The following is a 14498-nucleotide window of genomic DNA, read 5'->3' as shown; positions in this document are numbered from 1 at the left end:
GTGCCACGAGGTCTTTTGTGGAGTTTTTAAAAACCTCCACAATATATTCAGTGGGGGGTTTAGGGTGTGTTTAGTGGGATTTTATATCGGACTTTTGTGATAATTTTAAATCATTTTGTGGCAGTTTAAAACCCCCACAAATTGAATTTTTAATTTAAAAAAATTAACTAATTTGTGAGATTTTCAACCCTCCACAAATCCTGTAATTATTTATTTATTTTTAATTTCAAATCATTCATTAATCTCATCTTATTTACATACTCTCAAATTAAAAATTTATTTTTTAATATCAAAATTTAAAAACTAAATCTTTTATAACACAATTCCTTAATATAAGACATAACTCTATATATAAAAAAAATTCTCAATATCAATAGTTCTTGTCAATGTATCAAACCATACAATGTCAAATGATCACTTCAGCCACAACAAAAATTTAACCATACAATATATCAAATCAAATACTTCTTGTCTAAGACATATAGTGTTGAAGTTACTCAGTATAGCACATATAACATCAAAATTAAACTTTCACTTACTTGGTCTCTAAAATAGGCAACTTCTCTTTCAGCATACATTTCCAAACTTTCTCCATTGGGAGGAGGTGTATCATAGCTTATGCGCCACTCATGGACTTGCTCTTTTCCATATCTGTTAGCTATTTCTTGTTTATTGAGACCATGTAGTTCCCCATACCTAAAATGATAACGATTGCAAAATGCTTATTAGATCTCAACATTGTAAAGCAGGAACTAAAAGCAAAAATATATACCTTGATAGAAGCTAACATGTTTAAAGAATCATAATATATACCTTTTCAATAGTGTATGCAATTGGAAAATGAATTATCATTAGCACATGTACAACTGTACAAGTCCCACAAAATTTGAACCAACATAGAGTCCATATCTTGAGCATATAGCTTGAGGGATAACCTAAGGCAAAAGGCATCGAAACAGTTAGTTCTTCAATGTCAAGATCAAAATGTTTGAGTATGACAAAAACCATGGGTTGAAAAAGTATTTTACCTCTCCAAAAGCTAGAACAAAAGTTATTGATAAAATAACAGCAACAACAGGATGAAAAATTTTATCAACGTAAATAAGAAGTGCCTGCAGATCAAAAGAGAAGAATCCAACATTAGTAGTTAGAAAATCAGCTAAAATCATACAATGGATTAGATATTCACTTATTCTATAATTGTCCCAAATACTCATGATGGATATTTTTATTTTATAATCTTTTTTCACCTTAAGTTCTCACACAACTAACATTGTATTAATGCAGGAGCATCTGAGATAACAGTATAAAAGTTTTAAAAATAGTATATAAACTTATTTCTTTGTTCATAAAACTTCCATTTATGTGATCGGCACAAAACATAATTACCGTAAATGAGCCCATTAATGAACAAATTTTCAAGTAAACCAGCATATTAGACTGTCTGTAGTGAGGCTCGAAGTGTAAAATCAAAGCCAAAACTAAAGAAATTATTCCCACGGCATAAAATAGAAATGTTGTTGAAAAAAAAAAACATCAATGACATTAGTTAATGGACTGGACAGTAAAGCAAGGAATCTTAATACCAAAATATAAACAGGAGTAAATAGTAACCTGGTTGAGTGGCCAAATCCCATATTTCTTAGACAGAAGTTGGAGTTTGCTCTTGAGGAGCATGGATGACAATGATAATTGATCCCACAAGGCAGGACAGACATCCTAAGACCCCCATCATCTGAAGCTGCTCATTCAGCAAGAAGTGAGCCAAAACAGCACTACAAGCACAGAACTGAATATGTTAGTTCTACCAACAATAGTCACAACTCACATCATTCAAAATAATTAACTACTTAGCATTTTAGCTAGACTAGAGATCTATGTACCTGACAATAATACTGATAGCACCAAGCGGCGTAACGAGTATTGCCGGAGCATAACTATAAGCCATAAAGTTTGCTACCTCCCTAACAATCACTGCACCAAAGTTGTTTCAGGGTCCAGATGTAATCAAACAGTCTCATTCTCAAGCAAAACCAAGTAGGAAAAAAAGAGAAAATAGGAAGGTTCCTCCTAAACTTACTTGAAACCAGCCAGCCCACCAAAGTGGCTCTAGTAAATAAGTATAACCACCAACACCTGCAAATTTCAATAATAACAAATTCAAATTATAATTTGTGTGAAAACTGCAATGAAGAAATTATTGAAGCACAGAACAGAACAAAGAGGAAAAGGTAATTAAAATTTACATGAACATAATTTTAACTGCAGAATTGATACAAAATATACCCCGATTTTAGAATCCAACCAAACTATAATCAGAAATAAGAAAACGACATTATTAACTTCTTCACCAGTTCATTAAATATGACTGTCTAAAATGCTTTCCACTTCGGTAAAAGGGTAGCATCCTGGAGCAAGCAACAAAGTTTAAAGTTTAAGATTGTTTTCGTATTATCAAACACCTTATGTGCATATGAGGACCACTACATTTTAAACATACTCTGTACTTGCTTTTCACTTCAGAAAGTGAATAGTTGAAGTCATCCATGTCCTCAAAGTTAGAAATACAAAACTACATTTGTTACAAATAAACATATGGACATATTTCAAATTTAATAAAGAGAAGTATGAAATAAACCTGCCAAAACCGAAGGGCTTGCACAAAGGATCAGTAACAACTCTATCTCCTGCTACATAGGTGATAAACCCATATTTTATAATGTGTTTGGTGCTCAATTTAAGTGATTTATTCAATCCTTCACCCACTTATTCATATAAATTGCATGGTTTTACTTTCCCTTCCTTATTTTATGATATATGTGAAAAACATGTTTCCTATGCTTTAAAAAATATTAATTTTAATTACCCTTCACTATCATTCGATGTTGTGATTTGTGTGTTAAGCATTTTCAGATCTCATAGGGTAGGAATGGCTTAAAGAACAAAAAGAAAACATGCAAAAATGGAAGGAAAGCACAAAAATAAAGTTTTGAAGAAAAGGCAGCGACGCGAACGCATGGACAAAGCGAACGCGTGCCCAGCGCGAAAAGGCATCGACGCGCACGTGTGACCGACGCGTACGCGTGACAAGGAAAACTCCCAGATGATGCGAACACGTGACCCACGCGAACGCGTGACAAACGCCACGTACAGGAATCTGCAAAAAATGCCCCCAGCGATTTCTGGACCCTTTTTCGGCCCAATTCTGAATCCAGGAACACAGAATATAAGTCAGAGAATGGAGGAATCAAAGGATATACAGAGAACAACATATCATCATTCATAATACATAGTTTTTAGGATCTAGATGTAGTTTTTAGAGAGAGAGGTTCTCTCCTCTCTCTTAGGTTTTAGGATTAGGATTCCTCTTAAAGGATTTAGGATTTTAACTACTTCTTCTCAGGTTCAATGTTCCTTTTATTTATTTTCTCAATTTTGTTTATCATTTTATGTTTTTATTTATTCTAATACTTTTATTCGTATCTGACTTATGTTACCAATTTGGCTTATGAACTCTTCGTGTTTAGATTTGAATTGTTTTATTTAATATAATTTGAGGTATTTCAGATTTGACTTTGCTTTGCTTTATTTATATGGATGCTTTTAATTTAATTTAGATATTTTCTTCCTTTTGGCTTTGGTTAAGTAATTGGTAACACTTGAGTTGTCATACTCAGCAGTGATTGAAATTGGCAGATTACTGATTGATTTGGATCGCTCTAAAGCTAGTCTTCCCACATGGATTGACTAGGACTTGAGGATCAAGCTAATTAGTCCACTTGACTTAACTATGTGGGAGCAGAATCCAATTCTCTTCACATCTGATAAGGATAACTAGGATAGGAATTCAATTTCTCATACCTTGCCAAGAGATTTTATTAATTATTAATTTATTTTTCGTATCAATTAAATTACTTGTTCAAACCTTTTCAAAACCCTAAAATATACCTTTGCAATACCAATAATAGATCATACTTCCCTGCAATTCCTTGAGAAGACGACCCAAGGTTTAAATACTTCGGTTATAAATTTTATTGGGTTTTGTTACTTGTGACAACCAGAACTTTTGTAAGAAAGGAATTCTTGTCGATCTAGAAGCTATACTTACAATGGGAACTTATTTGTGAAAATTCTAGATCGCGCGAGAGTTCTGCTCTTTCAAAAATGGCGCCGTTGCCGGGAAATTACAACTGTGTGCCTTATTATTGGTTATTGTAAATATTTTCTTTTACTTGTTTAATTGTTTTTATTTTTTAATTTTTATTATTTACTATGAATTCTCACCCCCATCGCTTTGAGTTTGGTTCTAATGCTGTCATAAGGAATGGAAGTTATAACAGGAACATGCATCAAGGTTGGAACAATCAGAGATGGATGGAACCACGAGGATCTGATCAACCCTTTAGGCAACAACACCTTCCAAACTACCATGGACAACGACCATTCACCAATGCATGTCGAGACAATAGTTATGATGGACCCCCTTGTAATTACCGACAAGCCCCACCATACACCTATGAACCACTTCCTCAACACAGCTTTGAACCACCACACTCACAAGCCAACTACCACCCTTCAACTCCATATGACCCTAACCTATATCCACCCCAACTCCAATCCAATTACTCCCCAGAACCACCACCTCAATATTCACCATCTCCATATCCTTATCAAGAAGAACCACCTCCGTATTATGGGCCTTCTCTCCCAACCAATGAACCCTCATATCCACCTTAATCTCCAATGGATGACACCCTTCGTGTTCTTCTTCAAGGGCAAGCGAAGATGCAAACGGATGTACTGGAAGTCGCGACTACCTTGACTGAGGTAGTAAATAAAATAGCTTTCCAACATCTGAGCACTCAAAGTACTCCCATGGCTACATGTGGAGAATCAAAAGAAAAGCGTAGCATGAAGGAGACACTAGAAACTTCGGTGGACAATGGGGAACATGGCTTTGTATTGGAACAAGTGGAGGAAGCCATAATAGTTGCAGAGGAAGAAGTGGTTGAAGATTTAGGAGATGCTGAACCTCCATGGGAATTGAGAACTGTAAAGGATTCTGCCGAGAAGCTTGAAATTGATGCTAAGGAGGATAGTGCACAACCTCCAAGGCATATACCTTGTGAAGAATTTGGCGGAACAGACCAAGAAGCTGATTCCCTTAGCATTGATGATCATGAATCAAGCTCTCCTAGTAATGAACTTGCATCCGCAAGTGAATTCTTTGAGACCGAAGAATTTTCCTCGAGTGAATACGAAGATGATACAGAGGTAGACTTCTCTCAACCTCCAAATTATGACTCGAGTGATGAGGAAGATATCGACAACTTTGATCAAGACATGGTTACAGCTAAAGAAAATTGCAAAGTGGAGGAATTCACAGAAGAATACAAGGGAGTAGAGCTTGCAGAACCACTGGAAACACCTATCCCAAGGCCATTACCACCCAATACAAATTTAAAATGGGTAAAATCTTTAGCTTTTATCTTTATTTTTCCACTTGAATATGGTTTGCTTGAAACAGATGGCCAGCTTAGAGCTTTCTGCGACTTTAAGAGTAAGAGGGAAATGGCTCGTACTTAGAGCTGGTGTGCAAGATTCAATAAGGTTCCACACTTCAATCTGAAGTGTAAGGATTGGTATCGAGTTCAACTGAATGGGTCTCGGAAGACGTTTGGTCATCTTAGTGAGAATACAACCTCCAAACCGCCCGACTGGAAAATTATAGATCGACACAAAGGCGGAAATAAAAGCAAAGTTTGGAATCCTGGAATATGTTCTGACATTCAACACCCCAGGAGCCTGAGAATTTGTTTGAAGCTGCTCCAGGGCTTTACATGCCTAGTTTGGGAACCCGGAGGCTGTTGGAATTCCAAACACTAGTGGAGATTTTTGGATGAATTCAAGCACAAGCCACCATAGCAGGAAGCTTATCAAATGTCCAACTTAAGGACTTTAACTAAAAGTGCTAGGTGGGAGACAACCCACCATGGTATGATCGTTCCTTTTTCAATTTTATTTTGTGTTGTTTATTTTTATTTTATTTTATTTTCATTGAACATGGAATTATTCATAGCATCTACATTAGCACTGCATATTGCATATTGCATAATTGCATAAAAAAAATCACCCCACGCGAGCGCGCAGGCCACGCGTGGGCGTCGAATATAAATCGGCGTAAAGATCCAACGCCCAGAAAGTTGGGCTGGAATCGTGCGGCTGGTGTGCCTTTAGTACAATTTGGCCTACGTGTTTGCGTCCCTGATGCGAACGCGTCACTTGCCCTACGCACATCCCATGCGAAAGCGTGAGCGACGCGTACGCGTCGCGCGGATTTCATGGAGCCCTTTTTAGAAACAGAGAGTTGCGCCAAAACGACGCTGGAACTGTGCGTTTAGTACAATTTTCAGCGACGCGGCCGTGTCACACCCCTTTTCACCCTAATCACGCGATCGCGTGCTCCACGCGTTCGCGTGGATTCAAAATCCTTAACCCCAACCCACGCGAAACCCTACCATTTCACGTTACCCATTCGTCCCTAAACCCCTCCCCTCTGCAACCTCCCCTCTCCTATTCTCCAACCACCACACCACCACTATCGCCACCTAGAATCACCACCGACCAGCCCAAACCGCAGACCCACCCTCACCGGTGCCACCCCCTTCTCCCCTTCTTCCCTCTTCCCTCTCCTCCTCCCTCCACGACCCCACTGCCGCCACCCCCGCCCGGAACCGCCACCAGATCCAGGCCGCAGATCTGGAGATTCTTCTACAGACAGAGCCTCACCACCAAACCATCCCTGCCACCACCGCAGAACACCGCTGAGCCGCCCTCCCCTCGCCGCCGTGTCAGCAACACCACCACCACATTCCCCCCCATCTCTTTGTGTCCAATTACTATTTCTACACACCAGGTTCCGCCGAACACCAATTTCGTTTTCCAATTAGTCAATTAGTAGCATATTTTACAGTTTTGTTCAAAATAGGATAGTTAGAGATGTATGATTTTAGTGGATTTTAGGTGGTTAGGTAGCTAGGATGTGGTTAGTGGATTTAGGCCTTATAATTGCACCGTTCTTGCTAACTGTTCTTATCTGATTCGCAATTCTGAATATGCTGTGATGATTCTGTTCATCTGTTGTTCTTTATATTTGATGTTGCTGTTGAACTACTCTTTAATATTCCTTGCTATTTGTTAATCTTTCCAACACTATTTAATTTCATATGAATTGAATTTTTCTGCTGTTTTACTACCCGGGAACATCCAATTTCAGCCGAATGCTGCCGAATTTTCTGCAAAATTTATGGTTCAATCTACTCCATTCATGTATTAGTTTGAAAACTCATTATTTTGCAATTCTTGGCTACAACCAAACCAATTTATTAATGCACGGGCCAGCATTCTTATTCCTTTTTGTTTCCTGAGTACTAACTTGCTTATTGATGATTTTATTCTCCTTTTAAACTTAATTTATTTATCAGAATTATCATCAATAAACTGCAATCCTTGCTTGAATATGAGTTGATTGTTCTTCAACTTTGTGAATTTATTGGTAACTAGGGACACCATTCTCATGCCACTCACTTTAACTTCCTTTTAACTCCTAACCAATTTAGCTTTCTAACTTCTCTTTTTGATCTTTACCTAACTACTTTCACTTTCTAACTCAAGGCATGATTATTGTTTTTCCTAATTTACTTGAATTCCACTTCTATTATATTTTGGATTGTGATTTTTAATCTCATACTTTTAACTCGATTACATTCCAATTTATACATATATTCAACTCATCTAATGCTTCTATTACTCTTTTTGCCTTTATGCTTACATTGACAAAATCCTACTTGTCTACTTGTTTTCTTGCTTTAGCTCTTCAATTATATCCTGTTACTTCTGCTTTTCAGGATGTCTGATCCCCAAAGGAAAGGAAAAGGCAAGGCTACTACAGGCAAATAAAAAAGAGGAGAATCTTCTACCTCTATCCTGGATCTCCTTCACGACGATTCCTGGCGGGAGAAGAACTTTACCCCGCAGGAAAAGGCCGACCAGCTCCTCACTGCCACAGATCTAGTCAAGTTTGCAAACAGATACTGTGAGCTCAAGTATCCTGTGTTTGCCACTGCCAGGAACCTCTACCTGGAGAGAACTCTCAAAATTCCAGAAGAACTCACCCAGTACACTACCGAACAGATTAAACAAAGAGGCTGGTTCTTTATGGAAAGGAACTTGACAGAGGTCAATGCCTCCTAGGTCAGAGAATTTTACTGTAACTATTTCAAGACCCCCTTGGATGCAGTGCACCTCAGAGGGAAACAGATTTTGGTCATTGAGGAAGCTATTGAGGATATCCTCCAGCTTCAGCCTAAATTAGATCAGCTTGACGGTTACCAAAAGGCTGAAGAGGATATGAGATACATGAGATTCGACTGGGATGTAGTCAAGCAGAGAATAGCCCTTGATCCTACTGCCCCATGGGTCATGGGAAAGAATACAGTGATGCCTAAGGGAATCAAGCTGATGTATTTGAATGATGAGGCTCGGCTTTGGCACCGAATTCTGAGTAACTACTTGATGCCGAGCACTCATGAGACAGAGCTGCCCGCTGCTATGATCACCCTCATCTGGTGTGTGATGGAGGGTAAGGACCTGTATCTTCCACGCTTCATCAGGTATTATATGGCCATAGTCCATGTCAGAGGCACTCTCCCTTTCCCTTATCTGATCACCCAGCTAGGCCGCCGAGCTGACGTACCTTGGGAGCTTGCTGATGAGAAGCCAACTGCTGCAGACTGCAAGAAGATCATACCTCATAGCAGAAAGTTCCAAGCCTTGGGTTATAGGCCACCCTTCCTGATTGACTTTGGTGAGGCCGCCACATCTTCAACTGCCCCTTCTGCATCCATTGCTGCACCAACCCCATCTACTGCACATCCACCTGCTCCTAAGCCTATCTACCATCTGGTACACCGCCTCTACGCACGCCTAGATCGCATGGAGCGGCGCAACAAGCGACGCTACGAGCATCTCAAGTTGATGATCCGATCCGGCGGTGACATCCCCTCTGAGCCTGACACCGCTTCTGAGCCATCTGATGCAGAGCAGGGAGATGATCATGAGGAGGATGCACATGCCCAGGCAGAGCAGGGAGGACCTGATGAGGATGCACCACACCATGAGGAGCCCTCCCAGATCTAGGCTGCAGATCCGGAGATTCCTCTACAGACAGAGCCTCCGTTTCCGCAGGCAGCTCTTCCTACACTTCCACAGACTGCAGACACTTAGCCTACCGCAGAGACACCAGCCGCCCATCCTTCCGAAGATGACACTTCTCACACCCAGCTTCAGTGAGCATCGAGGACGATGCTATCATTTAAGTGTGGGAGGTCGCCATCTCCGGCGTACTTTATTTTGGTGAACCACTTTTCAGACTCTTTTACCCTATTTTGCTTATTTTTCTGTATTTTTATTTTTTTTATTTTTATTTTTACCTTTCAGTACTTGCACACTTTTTTTTGCTGTATTTTTACTGTATTTCTGTATTTTGCACTTTAGTCTATATATTAGATATTCAGTTTAGTTAGTTGTAATTTTAATTATTAAGTTGTGATATAGAATATATAGATTAATTAGTTTAGTTTACCCTATTAGCATATATTGATTTAATTGGAAATAAAAAGAGTAAACTAAAAACTTTAGCATAACAGAATCACAACAATCCACACACCTTGTATATATATAGCATTACATGTTAGTTAAGTTGACAACATTTTTCAAGGAAAAACACTAAGATTTTAAGGGCCACCCTAAGATTCACATTGAGCATAATGGGAACTCTTAATTTTTACTTGCATGACATACATAACTGATATATGGTTTTTGAGCCAAAGAACACATAACCTGTGAATTTTTGAGCTTAATTGTATTGTTACACTGTCTAACCATAATTATTTCATTCTTGTGTGTTCGCCCTTCTTTTCTATTCTAGTGATCTTTACTTTGTTTTAATCTATATATCCAATATAGAATATAGATACATACCAATAGATGATTGAGGCCATTATTTAAATTGCTCACTTATCCCAAAGTAGCCTACCTTTTGCATCACCCTTGTTAGCCCCCCTTGAGCTTTTAATCCCCTCTTGTTTTATAACCACATTACTAGCCTTAAGCTGAAAAACAAATTAAAAATCCCAAGTTGAATCCTTGGTTAGTTTAAGATAGAAATTGTGATGCACACTAAGTGTAGGAAAACATGGGAATATGGGTTGATAGGAAAGGATTGATTCAATAAAATAATAAGGATTTTGGGAGCATGCTCATCTGAACAAAATTAAATTAAAATACCATGTGCATTGATATATGTTATGTTTATAAAAAAAATCCTTTTAGTTAAATAAGTAAATAAGAGGACAAAATTATCCTAATAATAAGTTCAGTAGAGAAATCAATGCACATGGAAGTACAAATCAAAATTGGTACATGAGTATGTTACATAAAGTGGGAAAAATTATGGGAAGCCCATGATAGTTTTAAAAATTTTTTAGAATATATATATGTTAGGTGAGATCTTAGACTAATCAAGGATTCACCTTGTTAGCTCACTTGGCCTTATATATATATATATCCTTACCCTTACCTTAGCCCCATTACAACCTTGAGAAAGACCTCATGATTTTTGTATGTCTATATTCAATATTTGTTGATTGGTTAGATGAAGAACAAAGTTTTAGAAAGCAAGAATAGAAAAGAATAGAGTGATTAACCCAATAAACACTGAGTGACTAGAGAGTAAACACAAAATTCAGTGAGGGTTCAATAGCTCATCGCCATATATCTCTGCTTAATTGTTTAAATTGTCTTGCGAGTTTGTGAAATATGGTTACCCAACTCAATTGTGAAAGTGCTTTAACATGATCTAGGTTTGGCTATGCATATATAATTTCTTGAAAATATGAATCAAATTAACCACATGTAAGCTTTATATACATAGGTGGATGATAATTAAAATTGCATGATTCATGTAGGTAGTTTGCATTTAGAATAGAATGCATTGCATGAGATTCCACCATTCTAACTTTACCATTTCTCTTCGATTTAGCATGAGGACATGATATTGTTTAAGTGTGGGGAGGTTGATAAACCCATATTTTATGATGTGTTTGGTGCTCAATTTAAGTGATTTATTCAATCCTTCACCCACTTATTCATGTAAATTTCATGGTTTTACTTTCCCTTCCTTATTTTATGATATATGTGAAAAACATATTTCCTATGCTTTAAAAAATATTAATTTTAATTACCCTTCACTACCATTCGATACCGTGATTTGTGTGTTAAGCATTTTCAGATCTCATAGGGCAGGAATGGCTTAAAGAACAAAAAGGAAACATGTAAAAATGGAAGGAAAGCACAAAAATGGAGTTTTGAAGAAAAGGCAGCGACGTGAACACATGGACGACCCGAACGCGTGCCCAGCGCGAAAAGGCATCGACGCGCACGCGTGACTTACGCAGACGTGTGCCTTGAGCAGAACGCAAATGACGCGAACGCGTGACCCACGTGAACGCGTGACCCACGCGAACGCGTGACCCACGCGAACGCGTGACAGACGCCACGTACAGGAATCTGCAGAAAACGCCCCCAGTGATTTCTGGACCCTTTTTCGGCCCAATTCTAAATCCAGGAACATAGAATATAAGTCAAAGAATGGAGGAATCAAAGGATATACAGAGATCAACATATCATACATTCATAATACATAATTTTTAGGATCTAGATGTAGTTTTTAGAGAGAGAGGTTCTCTCCTCTCTCTTAGGTTTTAGGATTAGGATTCCTCTTAAAGGATTTAGGATTTCAACTCCTTCTCAGGTTCAATGTTCCTTTTATTTATTTTCTCAATTTTGTTTATCCTTTTATGTTTTTATTTATTCTAATGCTTTTATTCGTATTTGACTTATGTTACCAATTTGGCTTATGAACTCTTCGTGTTTAGATTTGAATGTTTTATTTAATATAATTTGAGGTATTTCAGATTTGACTTTACTTTGCTTTATTTATATGGATGCTTTTAATTTAATTTAGATATTTTCTTCCTTTTGGCTTTGTTTAAGTAATTGGTAATACTTGAGTTGTCAAACTCAGCAGTGATTGAAATTGGCAGATTACTGATTGATTTGGATCGCTCTAAAGCTAGTCTTCCCACAGGGATTGACTAGGACTTAAGGATCAAGCTAATTAGTCCACTTGACTTAACTAAGTGGGAGCAGAATCAAATTCTCTTCACATCTGATAAGGATAACTAGGATAGGACTTCAATTTCTCATACCTTGCCAAGAGATTTTATTAATTATTAATTTATTTTTCGTATCAATTAAATTACTTGTTCAAACCTTTTCAAAACCCCAAAATATACCTTTGTAATACCAATAATAGATCATACTTCCTTGTAATTCCTTGAGAAGACGACCTGAAGTTTAAATACTTCGGTTATAAATTTTATTGGGTTTTGTTACTTGTGACAAGCAGAACTTTTGTAAGAATGAAATTCTTGTCGATCTAGAAGCTATACTTACAACGGGAACTTATTTGTGAAAATTCTAGATCGCGCGAGAGTTCTGCTCTTTCAATAGGTCTATATAACAATTGGCAAAATTCAATTTCTTCAGCAGTTACACATGTACACAAAGACTGTTAAAACAACAAAACAATTAAAATTATAAAATTAAACAAAAATACCATGTTTTCAGCAAGATGTGGGGCCTTTTTTTCAATTAGCAATGCAATAACAGCAGGATCTGCTTTAGTCTGATGATTTGACATCAAGATGATATTATGTCCCTGTAGTAATATTTCAGTCTTAAAATTTCCTCCCGTATCTATTAAAATGTTAACAAAGGGAGAATATACAGCAAGCAAATAATCAAATAGATAACTCAAAGGCATAAATTAAGGATATTAAAAATTGTAACCTTCTTAATTCTTTCTTCAATTTCAATGAAAAAGGGCATGTTGCCAACGTAAGAATTTCTGCAACAAAGATTCACTCGAATAGGGTAAAGCGGAGGCACAGCAAGATGGAATTCATATTGTATTTAAAATTGATTATCAAAAAGTCCAAACACTTTATATTACAAAAAGGATAACCATTCTGAATACATCCATAATTGCTCTGAATACAGGGTGGAAAAATCAAACAAATTACATCAATAATTTCGGTAATGGATAACCATTCTGTTCAAATAAAAATTGAATAGCTCATACAATCAACTATTTATATTACAAAAAGGATGAAAAACATAAATTGCATGATAGAGAATTTCAAGATGGATACCTAGAATTGTAAATTCAGGATCTATCCTTGCTCTGGTTAAAAGTGTTTTCACAACTTCATCTTTATTCATATATAATTGTAGGCAACTTTCTATCAAATTCTGCATCTGTAAACAAATTTTGTTTTAAGATTTTAGTTTATTTTTTTAAATCAGCTTCTTGACAAGCTAGTAGGATTTGCTTACAAGCTCAATGTCTTGGCATGAAACTTTCTTGCTATCATTAATTGTAGCAGATGCTGATCCTGAATCCACAATGAGAACATCAGTTTTGTGATTGTTCAATTATCGTTCACTTTGGAAGTCGTGAGAAGCTTGAGTTGAGGATTGCAATTCTTGCATTTTTTGCAATTCAATTCACGAAATCCACAGATGAGGTGCAGAAACAGCAATCTGGAATCATTGAAATCATATAAGCAAGTGAGAAAGTATTCGTATGAAGCTAAACTAGGCACAAATTGGACTAAATAGAGATCTCAAATTCAATTATCCTCTCTCACAAACACGGAGATTGTTTGAACACATTCTGAACGGAAGTGACTGAGAAAATTTAAGTCCCGAACTAAACAAGAACAAATTAGGAAGAAATTTTCACTGAATGACTTGGAACGACATGAGAATCAGTTCCACGAAATCTGATAGCTTCGAACACAGCTTCAATCGAAGCTTCCAGAGACTCCCGCTCGCTCACCTTCTAGATTTCCTCAACCAGTGCCACTGCATCCGCGCCGAAACCGTGCTCTGAGTGCTCCAAGCCACCGGAGCAAAAGCAGAATCAACGAAAGAAGCCGTCATGGAAGACGAGGAAGAAGCAGAAGATCTAAGCATTACCTTAATGATCTGAATGGTCTTCTCCCTAACGATCTGAATGGAATCATTAGTCGGTAGCGATGACATTGAGATTCTAGGGTTTCAGAGAGATCTCACTCTCCTTCATCCTCTCTCTCGAAGCCCTATTTTGATTTTTCATTTTTTTATTTTTTGGTATGGGCTGAGTGAATATTTGTTTTGAGTTGGATTTTTTTATAATTGATTGGATTGAGAGTAGTGGGAGTTTTTGTTAATTATTTATGGGGGTTTTATAATTTGTCATAAATAAAATATATTATGGAGGTTTTTAGTAACTCCCATTAAAAAACTACCACAAACAAATAAAAATTTTGTAG

The 14498-nt window shown here is 37.2% G+C and overlaps 1 pseudogene; it reads right to left on the bottom strand.

Annotated features, from left to right (window-relative positions):
- LOC107636399 lies at positions 1268-14229 on the bottom strand (annotated as a pseudogene).

The sequence above is a fragment of the Arachis ipaensis genome, chromosome B04 (genome assembly GCF_000816755.2).
Source record: "Arachis ipaensis cultivar K30076 chromosome B04, Araip1.1, whole genome shotgun sequence".
Taxonomy (NCBI): Eukaryota; Viridiplantae; Streptophyta; class Magnoliopsida; order Fabales; family Fabaceae; genus Arachis; species Arachis ipaensis.
This window is presented reverse-complemented; position numbering and strand designations above follow the sequence as displayed.